A 12,842-nucleotide genomic window follows, 5' to 3' on the forward strand; every position below is an offset into this window, starting at 1 on the left:
TTCATAACAGCTAAGAAAGTGTCAATGTTTTCTTCACCTTTTAATTCTTTCTTTTTTTAAAATCCTCAGCCAAGGATATTTTTCCATTGATTTTTAGAGAGAGAGAAAGACAGAGAGAAACATCGATGTGAGATAAACACATCTATTGGTTGCCTCCTGTATACCCTGACCAGGGCCCAGGTCCAGGGAGAAGCCTGCAACCGAGGTACGTGCCCTTGACCAGAATCAAACCCGGGACCCTTTGGTTCGCAGGCCAACACTATCCACTGAGCCAAACTGGCTAGGGCAGTGGTCGGCAAACTGCGGCTCACGAGCCACATGCAGCTCTTTGGCCCCTTGAGTTTTTAGCAAAGGCCAGCTTAGGAGTAACCTAATTAAGTTAATAACAATGAACCTACCTATATAGTTTAAGTTTAAAAAATTTGGCTCTCAAAAGAAATGTCAATCGTTGTACTGTTGATATTTGGCTCTGTTGACTAATGAGTTTGCCGACCACTGGGCTAGGGCATTTGTCTTTTTATTCTTGATATGTAAGTAAATGTAATTCTTTATTTTAATAGCTTTATTTAGATACTAGAGGCCTGGTGCACAAAATTCGTGCATGGGTGGGGGGGATACCCTCAGCCCAGCCTGCACCCTCTCCAATCCGGGACCCATTGGGGGATGTCTGACTGCCGGTCTAGACCGGCAGTCAGACATCCCTTTCACAATCCTGGACTGCTGGCTCCTAATCACTCACCTGCCTGCCTGCCTGGTTGCCCCCAACTGCCCCCTCCCTGCCAGCCTGGTTGCCCCCAACTGCCCCCCCTGCTGGCCTTGTCACCTGCAACTGCCCCCCTGCAGGCCTGGTCACCCCCAACTGCCCCCCCTGCCAGCCTAGTCACCCCTCACAGCCCCCCCACTGGCCTGGTCGCCCCACACAGCCTGCTTGTTCAGTTGTTTTGTCATCACTCACTAATCCCCCTGCCGGCCTGGTCACCCCATGCAGCCTGCTTGTTCAGTCATTTGGTTGTTCCTTGGGCCAGCCCTGGGCGGTTGGGCAGCAGCCATCCAAGGCTTGCCTGTGCCTTGGACCGGCCCTGGATGACTAGGAGGCTGAGTGGACTGGGGGACTCCGGAGGTAGGTGCGAGGAGTGGCTGGGTGCCTGCCACCCCTGGTGGGGCTAAGGAGACTGGGCACTGCCATCTTGTGGCTGTGGGCGCTGCCATCTTTGAGGGTGTGGCAGTCAATTAGCATATTCCCTCCTTATTGGCTATGGGTGCCGCCATCTTTGTGAAGGCGTGATGGTCTATTAGCATATTCCCTCTTTATTAGATAGGATAATTGACATACAATAAACTATACATATTTCACTATATAATTTGATATGTTTTGACATATGTATACACTTATGAAATGATCATCACAATAAAGATAATAAATATATTTACCACCTCCAAAAGTTTCCCTCTGCTCCTTTGTAAATCTATCCCCCTTTTTGGCAATCCTCCCATTTCCAAATGCAGTGAAAGACTTTGCTGTGGCCTCCTGTTGTTCATGCTCTTGCATAATCCCCTCCTCTTGGGTGTGGGCTGAATCTGGGGCTTGTTCCTAACCAATAGAATATAACCGCTTTTGTATTTATAACACTAATGGTGGTTGAAGATCAAGTAATATCAGTTGTATATGATGATAATTAGTAATTTTTAAAAATTAGAGAATAAGAGATCTAGCAAAAGAAAAGAGGAGGACTTTTGTAGAAATGCAATGACATATTTTTTTCTGACAACTTAATGTTAACTTTTTCCTTTTACTTGATGACCATTGTCATCATTTAAGCCCTGTTTTATACCAGAAAATTCTAGAGGATTTGTCCTTAATAAGCACAAAATATCTAAACTCACTTTTATTTATATTTAGCTCTTCACTCCTAAAAGCTACAGGACCTGAATTGTTAGAAATCCTTTAGAAAGCTGACTGATCTCAAAAACTGCAGCTTGTGCTTCCATCAAGTCAGATCAAAATACATCTTTTGAGTGCTGACTATATGACAGTTGTGTTCAGGTGCTGGGGATAGAAGATTAATAGAAATGGTCATTGTCCTTAAGGAAATTTTATTTGCACCATAGACTTAAAAACATAAGAAGATGATTCCAATGCAATGTATTAAAGTACAATGAGATATAAATAAGGTACAACCTCAAGGATATAAAGCCTGCATAAGTAGACAAGTTGTTGTGTGGATAGACATTTTCCCCCCAGGTTTTCACACAAATATTTTCACATGATTTTGGTACTAAAAATATGTCATCCTGCCAGTATAAGCCCAAAATCAAAATGTATAAACTACAAGATAAGGACATTTGAGAACAAATTCAAGAAGGGGAATCAGCACAATTTTTCTTTTATCCCCATCCTCACAGGGTCCTATCTCTCTTCTCAATATAAAAGGTCCATTCTGCTGAATGGCTAATGATACTAAAATTAGGTACAGGAAAAGCCTTTAAATCATCCTAATTTGATTCATTAGAAGTTCAATATTATAAGTTTTTAAGAATATATTGGGTTATGGAAGTTTTCCTTCCTGTAGTAACAATCCAAACTTCCCTGCAGAGAAAAAGTAGAGGTTGCAAAAAGATTTTTAAAGATCCATAGATGGCAACATGTGGCTAATGAGGCAATTTTAAAACTGCATAATTGAAACTTGATTAAGGGAGAAATCTAGTATTTCAAACTATTTCCCCATGTGAATATTTTCTAATTCCAGATGGGTCTGATAAGAGGGAGAGTAGCTGAGCATGGCTTTATAAAGATTCATAAGGCCAAGTCTTGAATTCTAATTCAAGACCATCTGAGAAGGGACTGTCAACCTGAGTGTTTTTCCACCTGATTTGAGCCTGAACATCATGTTTACTGAATTCCATGAGGAACGACCTCATGGATAAACATGCCAAGAGATTCTCATGGCAGTTGCAAGACTTCTTGTGATATTGCCTCAGTAGTCAGTGGCATTATTTTTGCCATATTCTACTAGTAAAAATTGTGTCACGGTGTCAGCTCAGACTCGAGGGTAAGGGAATACACAATGCTGTGAATAGTGGGGGACATGACCCCTTGAGAAGGGAATCTTTAAAAACGGCTTACTACAGAATGACTTTAGGTCATAGGAAAGTACTTAACTGATCAACAATCCCAGCTGAGCTCTCAATCAATAACCAGTATCAACTACCAACCTAATAAGTCAACTATCAAGAACACCCAGCCCTAGCCGGTTTGACTCAGTGGATAGAGCTCAGCCTGCAGACCAAAGGGTCCTGGGTTCAAGTCCCATCAAGGGCATGTACTTTGGTTGCAGGCTCCAACCTAGCCCGGGCCTTGGTCAGGGCTCATGCAGGAGGCAACCAACCGATGTGTTTCTCTCACACTGATGTTTCTCTCTGTCTTTCCCGCTCTCTTCCACTCTCCCTAAAATTCAATGGAAAAATACCCTCGGGTAATGATGTACAAAAGAAAAAGAGGAGAAGAGAGGGGAGGGGAGAGGAGGGGAGGAGAGGGGAGGGAAGGGGAGGGGAGGAGAGGAGAGGGAAGGGGAGGGGAGGGTAGGGGAGGGGAAGGGAGGAGAAGGGAGGGAAGGGGAGGGGAGGGGAGGGGAAAGGAGGGGAGGGGAGGGGAAAGGAGGGGAGGGGAGGAGAGAGGAAAGAACACCTAGCCCAGTTGAAACTTAAAATAATTCTGTAGTCATCATATGACTAGAACCATATAAGAAAACCCAAGTGAGAATTCTCCAAGTCAGCCCAATCACCACAGAAACACAAGAAATAATAATTGTTGGTTTAGGGCATTGAGTTTTGTAATGGTTTGTTATGCAAAATTAGATAGTAGAAATACCTTTCATTGTCCAGGCAATAAGAATAAGAAAGTATTCTATAATATCCATGGTCACAAAGTATAATTAAAAAGCCAATAAAGAGGGCAAATAAAAATAACCAATCCAAACAAATGAGCTTATAGCTATTTCACAGCAGGTCAATGCTACTGCAGCAATTAGGAAAAAAGTAATTATTAAAGTCATATGTTTAAAGGTACTAGGAGTCTATAGAAGCAAGTGTTAGACAAAATAAAATTCTAAGGAGAATTCTGAAAAGTATCTAAGAGGATAAATTTTCTCAGGGGAGCTAATAACATCCACTTATTTTTCCCATGAAACATGAAGTAATTTCAGTTGTAGACTGAAGATTTAGTTTTCCCAAGCTTCAGGTTTTCTAAGCACAGGGCCTCTAACAGGGGAAATGCAAACTGGAAAAGCTTTGAGTAATCATAGTCAAAATAGTCTGGCAAATTAATAGCGTGAGGGACCTAAAGCAATATACTCACAAGACATTTTCTGCATTCTGAGCTATAAACATAGTCCAAAATCTTCTACTGGGGGACTGAAAGTCTGTTTCTCAAAACTTAGGAAACTAAAACTTATTTCAAGCATACTGTCAAGTTTCTCCTTCAATATTTGCCAAAATGTGAAAATATGCAGGGTCTGAGCCTAGAGATTTGGCTCTCAAGCATAGAACTGGAACTGTTATAATGCCTCACACCTGAGAAAAATAAGGCCAGCCAGGCTCTAAGACAGAGTCTGGAAGACACATAGCTTAGAAATAAAGACGAGGCAGAGACAGACTGTGTAACTAAAACTAAAACACAGCTTCAACCTAGTTCAATTTTGAATTAGATTGAGATAACAAGACTCTCACTCTGTCTGCTCAACAGATCAACAGAAAATCCTCTCTGGTAGAAGTTTATAACATCAGGAATATCTATAACTCCTTATATGTCTAATGTATATAAATGTTCAACATGAAATAAAAAATTATTTCAACTATGAAGAAGCAAGAAAATGTTACCAATTTAAAAAAGAAAGGACAGACAATAGAAATGAGCACACAGATAATCAAAATATACTGGTATAGTTAGCAAAAACATTAAAATAATTGTAATGTAAAAGAAATAATGAATATATGGATCAAATAGATAAAAGAATGAAGACATTTAATAGAAAATCAGAATCTATAAAAATTAATCAAAGGGACATTCTATCACTTAAAATTGAAAAGTAGAATATATAAAATAAAGAACTCAATTGATAGGTTTAATAACAGAATCATTTGAAATGGCAACAAAAATTAGAAATTCATAAATAAATCTAGCAAAAGATTTATAACATCTACATAGAAAACTATAAAACAATAGTGAGAGAAATTGTACAAGACAAAAACAGAAAAAAAGTTATTGTGCTCATAGACTGGAAGACTCAATATTTATTTTATTTAGTTGTTTTTTTCAATTACAGTGACATTCAATATTATTTTATACTAGAGGCCTGGTGCACGACATTCATGCACTGGGGGAAAGGGGGGGTCTCTGACCTGGCCTGCATCCTCTCACAGTCCGGGACCCCTTGGGGGATGTCTGCCTGCTGGCTTAGGCCCGCTGCTCCTTAGCACTGCCTCACAGGCGGGAAAGGCTCCTGCCACCACAGCTGTGCTCACCAGCTGTGAGCCTGGCTTTTGGCTGAGAGGCACTTCCCCTGTGGGAGCACACTGACCACCAGGGCACAGCTCCTGTGTTGAGCAGCTGCCCCCTGGTGGTCAGTGCGCATCATAGCGACTGGTCATTCCAACGTTTGGTCAATTTGCATATTAGCCTTCTATTATATAGGTTTAACTTCAAGTGTACAGCATAGTGGTTTAACAATCATATAATTTACCAAGTGGCCCTCCTGATGAGTCTAGTACACACCTGGCACCCTCCAAAGTTTTTTCAATATTATTGATTATGTTCCTATGATGTACTTTTCATCCCCATGACCATTTTGTAACTACCAATTTGTACTACTTAATCCCTTCATCTTTTTTACTAAGTCCCCTAAACATCCCTTCCATCGGTAACCATCAATTTGTTCTTTATATTTATAAATCTGTTTCCTGTTTGTTGGTTCATTTATTTTATTCTTCACATATAAGTGAAATAATATGGTGGTATTTTTCTTTCTCTATCTGACTTATTTCACTTAGCATAATACCCTCCAAGTCAGCAATTTCCCTCCTTTTAATCTCATGGCACACATAAACTAATTACTAAAATTCTGTGGCACACCAAAAAATACTTTTTTTGCCGATCTAATAAAAAAAATAGGTATAATTGTTATTCATTTACACCAAATGGCTATTGTTGTGTTGGTTGTTATCATTTGGAAATTAAAGGGAAAGAGTCAGTGCCCCTAAATAAATAGTCAGGGATTGCATGTTTTAAAATTTCATGTGGCACACCAGTGTCCTATGAAGCACTGGTTGAAAATCACTGATCTAGGTCAATTCATGTTGTCAAAATGGTAAGATTTCATTCTTTTTTTATGGACAAGTAATATTAGATTGTAAGTATGTACTACTTCTTTATCTATTCATCTATTGATGGACACTTAGATTGTAGAGACTCAATATTAAAAGATGTCAAATTTCCTAAATTAATCTATAGATTAACTGCAATCATCAAAAATATCCAATACTTTTACTATTGCAATAAATATATTGATTCTAAACATTTAATTAAAGCAACAGCCAAATTATTATAATAGGAGAAAGAATCCTACAAACACTTGAGAAATGACAAAAACAGTGCTATGCATTAGTGTGGAAAGATTGGTCTTTTCAGTAACTGGTGCGGGTATAAATGCATATCCATTTGGGAAAGAAGAATAAAACGCAACATACAAAAGAGTTTCAAGTTGATTACAGATCTAAATGTAAACCATAAACAATTTCTAGAAAATAGTAAAGGAGAATAAATTCATGACCTTAAAATATTTCTTAAACAGGACAAAAAGAGCACTAACTATAATAGGAAAAGGTTTCTAAATTGAACTACATTAAAATTTAGAACATCTTTAGAGCAAAATACAGCACTAAAGAAATGAAAAGCCAAGTCACAGCATGGGAGAACATCTTTACAACAAGACAAATGGTTCAAGTACAGATAGAAAGCCATTTTTACCCAATTTAAAAATGGGTAAAACCACAACAGACACTTCAAAAAGTATAAATCCAAATGAGTGACAAATACCACCATTAATCACCAGGGACATTAAAATTAAAACTACTATACAATGAAATACCACTAGCCATCCACCAGAGTGGCTAAATTTTAAAATGCTGACAGCACCAGATTTTGTTGATTATGTGGAAGTGTAAATTGATAAAGCTGCTATGAAAAACTATTTGTCACTATCCACCAGAACTCAGCATATAGACTTCTTACAAATCAGCAATTTGATTCCCAGGCATATAGCCAACAGAACTACATATCTATGTGCACCAAGAGACATGGACAAAAATGTTCATATTGCATTGCTCATGATAACAAAATTCTGGAAACAGACCACATATCCCCTCAAAAGTAGGATAGATTGTAATATCCTATCTAATAGAAGAGAGATATGCAAATTAACCATCACTCCAATACACCCACAAGTCACACCCACCAGCCACGCCCACCAGCCAATCAGGAGCCAATATGCAAATAAACCCAATCAAGATGGCTACAGCCACAGAGAGCAGGAGGGAGGCTAGGGTTGCCCCCGGCAATGGAGGAAGCCAAGCTTTCCGCACACCCTGGCCGGCCCAGGCCTCCACTTAAGGCTACAAAGTTTCAATTATAGAAGATACATAAATCCCAACAGAAATGGCTGCCCCCACGGAGCAAGCAGAAGGCTTGGCTCCACTCCAGGCTACAAAGTTTCAATTGTAGAAGATAAATAAACCCCAGATACCAGGGCCTCTGCTTGGGTCACCAGGGGCATGGCCGGCCTAAAAAACCACCACAGGCCCCTCACCCAGGCCGCCCCACGCCCCAAGGGAACCCCCACCCTGATCCGGGACACCCTTCAGGGCAAACCAGCTGGCCCCCACCTGTGCACCAGGACTCTATCTTATCTAATAAAAGAGTAATATGCAGATTGACCATCACTCCAACACACAAGATGGCTGCCCCCATGTGGTCAAAGATCCTGCCCCCATGTGGACACAAGATGTCCACCACAAGATGGCCAGCAAGGGAGGGCAGTTGGAAGGGACCAGGCCTGCAAGGGAGGGCAGTTGTGGGTGATCAAGCCTGCAGGGGAGGGCAGTTAGGGGTGACCAAGCTGGCAGAGGAGGGAAGTTGGGGGCAATCAGGCCAGCAGGGGAGGGCAGTTGGGAGGGACCAGGCCTGCAAGGGAGGGCAGTTGGGGGCGATCAAGCCTGCAAGGGAGGGCAGTTAGGGGTGACCAAGCCAGCAGGGGAGGGCAGTTAGGGGTGACCAGACCTGCAGGGGAGGGCAGTTAGGGGTGACCAGGCCTGCAGGGGAGGGCAGTTAGGGGAAAACAGGCTGGCAAGGGAGCAGTTAGGCATCAATCAGGCTGGCATGGGAGTGGTTAGGGGGTGATTAGGCTGGCAGGCAGAAGCGGTTATGGGCTATCAGGAAGGCAGGCAGGCCAGCAGTTTGGAGCCAGCAGTCCTGGATTTGAGAGGGATCCCAGATTGGAGAGGGTGCAGGCTGGGCTGAGGGACACCTCCCCCCCGTGCATGAATTTCGTGCACTGGGCCTCTAGTATTCATATAAAAGAATATATAAAATGAATTGCCTATAGCCAGTCACAAAACTTTGGGTTAATCACATCAGCATAATATTAATCAGCAGAAACCAGACCCACATAATACATGGCAAGCATATGATTCCAATTATATAAACACTAGAGGCCCAGTGCACGAAATTCATGCACTGGTAGGGTCCCTAGGCCTGGTCGGCAATGAGGGCTGATCTGGGCCTTCCAGCTGCCAACCGGAGCCTTTCTTCATTCTGTGCCGCCCCCTGGTGGTCAGTGTACATCATAGCGAGCGATCAGTCTCCCGGTTGAACTCCCGTGGGGACAATTTGCATAGTATGCTTTTATATATATTCTAGAGGCCCAGTGCATGAAAATTTGTGCACTGGGGAGGTCCCTCAGACCAGCCTGCCCCCTCTTACAGTCCAGGAGCCCTCAGGGGATGTCCTACTGACAGCTTAGGCCCACTACCCTGGGGAGTGGGCCTAAGCGACAGTCTGGCCTCCCTCTGTGGGAGGCAACCTGTCGATCAGGGGAAGGCACTGCCCCCATCACCCCTTCACTGCTGCTGCCTCTGGCCTTCCTCTGCAGGAGGCGACCAGGCTGATCAGGGGAAGGTGATGCCCCCATCATGCCTCTGCTGCTGCCACTGCTGGCTGCCACGGCTGCTTGAGCCTCAGCCCAGCCCTCACTGCCTGAGCCTCGGGCCGGCCCTGGCAGAGGCAGCCGCCATCCACGGCTTGCCTGAGCCTCAGGCAGCTGCTGTGGCTTTGTCTGGAAGACATCTGCTTTAATTAGCATATTACCCTTTTATTAGTATAGATAACAGACCTAATAAAGGTGAAACAATAGTGTTTAAAGCACAGACTATGATTGCAATTTTAATTAGTATGAAAGCAAGACATTTTAATCCTATTTTAGAAACTTCCTTCTCTCCTAACCTCTTACACACAAAAAAAACACACACACACAAATTACTTGCATTTATGAAGTATTGTATAATTTCTGAATTGTTAAGTTCAATAGAGTTCTTTATCAAATACACACTTCCTACTTTTCATTTGTATTATGTATTTTTTAAAGAACTTTGGTGTTTTAACATTAGAAGCTAGTTTGTTACCAGCAAACAGAATGTTTTTAATAATTTACATTTCCTTGGACTACAAAAATAAATCCAACCAAAAAAAAGTAAGACTCAATTTGTAGATTTATAAACCTTACTAAAACCAATTAAAAGAGATCTACATAAGGCAAATCCTTGTACTGTTATTTTAATCAATAAAGAAGTATCAAAAATATATAAAGAATGCCTACAAATCAATTAGGAAAAGAGACAAGTCAATAGAAATATGAACAATAACAAATACAGGAATCTCACAGAAAAGTAAATAAGAGGCCAATGAAAGGTTCTTAATCAGTAATTATAAAATGTAAATTAATACCAAATAAATATATTTTATACTCATTAAATGGGCAACAAATAAGAAGTCTAGTAATATTGTTTTGACAATAATATAAAATCATGGGGATCCTTATACAATACTGATGGGATGTATATTGATACAATCACTTTAGAAGGCTATTTGGTAATATCTACATAGTTAAATATGTGCATACTTTATCATCAAGCAATTATATTATGGCCCACTGAAATTTTTTCATATGTGCATCCAGATATTGGTATATTAAAACAAACAACTTTGTTAGTAATAGGGAAATTAATAATCATCATAATAATAATACCTGCAGGTAATACAAATATCCAACATAAGAAAACAGAAAGTTATGGAATATTCAAACAAAAAATATTTTATAGCAATGACTGACCTACTCAGTACCATGAATTAATGGTATTGAATCTCATAAACATAATTTGAGGTTTTTCTTTTAAAAAGCTTGGTTAGCTTTGATGCAAACCCATCCTCAGAATGATGGCACTGCAAATGATTAAGACTGTGGCCATTTCATTGGACTTTGGTGATGGCGATATCACACGCACAAAAACTGAATAAAAAATGAGATGACCTGGAGAGCATTATGCTAAGCGAAATAAACCAATCAGAGAAAGATAAATATCACATCATCTCACTCATTTGTGGAATATAATGAACAACATAAACTGACGAACAGAAATAGATCCAGAGACAGAGAAGCATTGAACAGACTGTCGAAGTTCAGAGGGAAGGCAGGAGAGAGGAGATCAACTAAAGGACTTGAATGCATGCATATAAACATAACCAATGGACACAGACACCAGGGCGGTGAGGGCATGTGCTGGGGGGTGGGGTGGCCGGGGAGAAGTCAATAGGGGAAGAAAGAGATATATGTAATACTATATGTAATACTTTAAACAATAAAGAATTTTAAAAAAATGAGGAGACTGAGATATAGACTTAGTTGAAAACTTTGTAATCTAAAGCATAATTAACAATATCATTGGCACATGGCACAAAGTTGTCTAATCATCTTTGGAAACTAGCAAGGCATTTACTTAAAGCTACCCTTCAGATCTTAAAAACTAGATACACAGCAAGAACCCACCCACAGGTTCAGTTCTCTATTTGCTAAGTGTTTGCTGGTCAGTTGGCTCAATCTCAGTAAAATCACAAAAGGCTAGCCCACTGGTTCAGCATCAACCTATGAACCTGGAGGTCACAGTTAGATTCCCCATCGGAGCACATGCCCAGGTTGGGGGCTCAAACCCCAGTGGGGGCATGCAGGAGGTGCTGATCAATAATTATCTCTCTTTCCCTCTCCCTTCCTCTCTGAGATCAATAAAAACATATTTAAAAGAAAAAAAGCACAAAATGGCTAAACAAGTGGCTCATATATATTTTAATAATGACATTTACAAAAAGTATCAATGAAATCATTTTTAATAAAAATTGTCCAGAAAAAAAATGTCACACAAACTCACTGTCAAGCAATCTTGAACATTTTCTTAAAATTTAAATAAATAATATAATTTCATGCTTTCAGACTATAAAAGTATGTGTTTAAGCATTGCTCTGTGGTCTCCAAAGGTATAATTGAAGCACAAATTAATGGCTTTTAAGCCCAGGAAAGTGCTTTCTTTCCCTTTTATTTGTGAAAAGATGTTACAGTCACATTTGCTTTTACAAAAAGAAAATTATTCCTTTTGGCAGGTGTGGTTCCATTGGTTGAGCATCCTCCCATGCACTGAGATAGCTGGTTCCATTCTTGGTCAGGGCACAAGCCTGAGTTGTGGGTTCCCCCAGCAGGAGGCATGCAGGAGGCAACCGATCAATACTCTGCCCTCTCATTGAGGTTTCTCTCTCCCTCTCTTTTCCTCTTTTTCTAAAGTCAATAAAAACATATTAAAAAAAAAAAAAAAAAGAATAGTATTCTGTGAGTGAGAAGAGCCGGTGAAAGACCCATTTGAAATATAATTTGTTAATCAAAGAGAAAATTTTAGTATGCTTTTAAGGATCTGGTTACACAACAAAAAATTAAGCATAATTAAATTATGCCTTCAGTTTGTTTTAAGGGCTGCCTTGTTTAGTCAGATATGCCTTGTTTAGTCAGTTTTAAGGGCTGCTCTGGATTAGTTCAGAATCCAAGTTTTGGAGTCAAGAACTGCTGGATTACAAACTGAACTCTGTCACATTTATGTGTGTGACATTGGGAAGTTACTTAAACTAAGCTTTAGTTTCATTTTTTTAAAAAAACAGTACCTAATTACATCTCATGTATTTCTTGTAAGAAATAAATGACAATAGTGAACAGAAATTCCTCTGAGGCTGGTACTGAGTAATTACCTAGTAAATTATTTTACTTTTGTTTTATATTGTTATTGAGGCATGAGTTTGTAAGATCACATGGTTTTCTCAAACTGTGGCTAAAATGAGTGACATCAAGTGTCAATCAGGTCAGTTGAGTTGAAAAAATATGTCCTTAAAGTATATAAAGAAAATCTTTTACGAAAGGAAAAGTCCCAACCAATATAATTTTGAGAATTTTTTTCTGTTCACATTCTCAGAAGGTTTTGGGAAGCAGGTTCGGTTAGCCATGGGGCAGGGCAGGGCAGAAGTAAGATGGCAGCTCAGCAGCTGCTGAGGGGACAATTTGGGTTTGACAAGAGGGGTGGGAGAATGTCTGGGGGTGAAGGTCTTGAAAAGTTCACAATGAAGAATGTTAGTACTTCAGGGTCTTTTCTACATATAATTTTATCATGGTAATAAAATAATTACTCCATAGCTACTGAATTTTCAC

Source organism: Plecotus auritus (assembly GCF_963455305.1).
Source record: "Plecotus auritus genome assembly, chromosome: 1".
Classification (NCBI taxonomy): Eukaryota; Metazoa; Chordata; class Mammalia; order Chiroptera; family Vespertilionidae; genus Plecotus; species Plecotus auritus.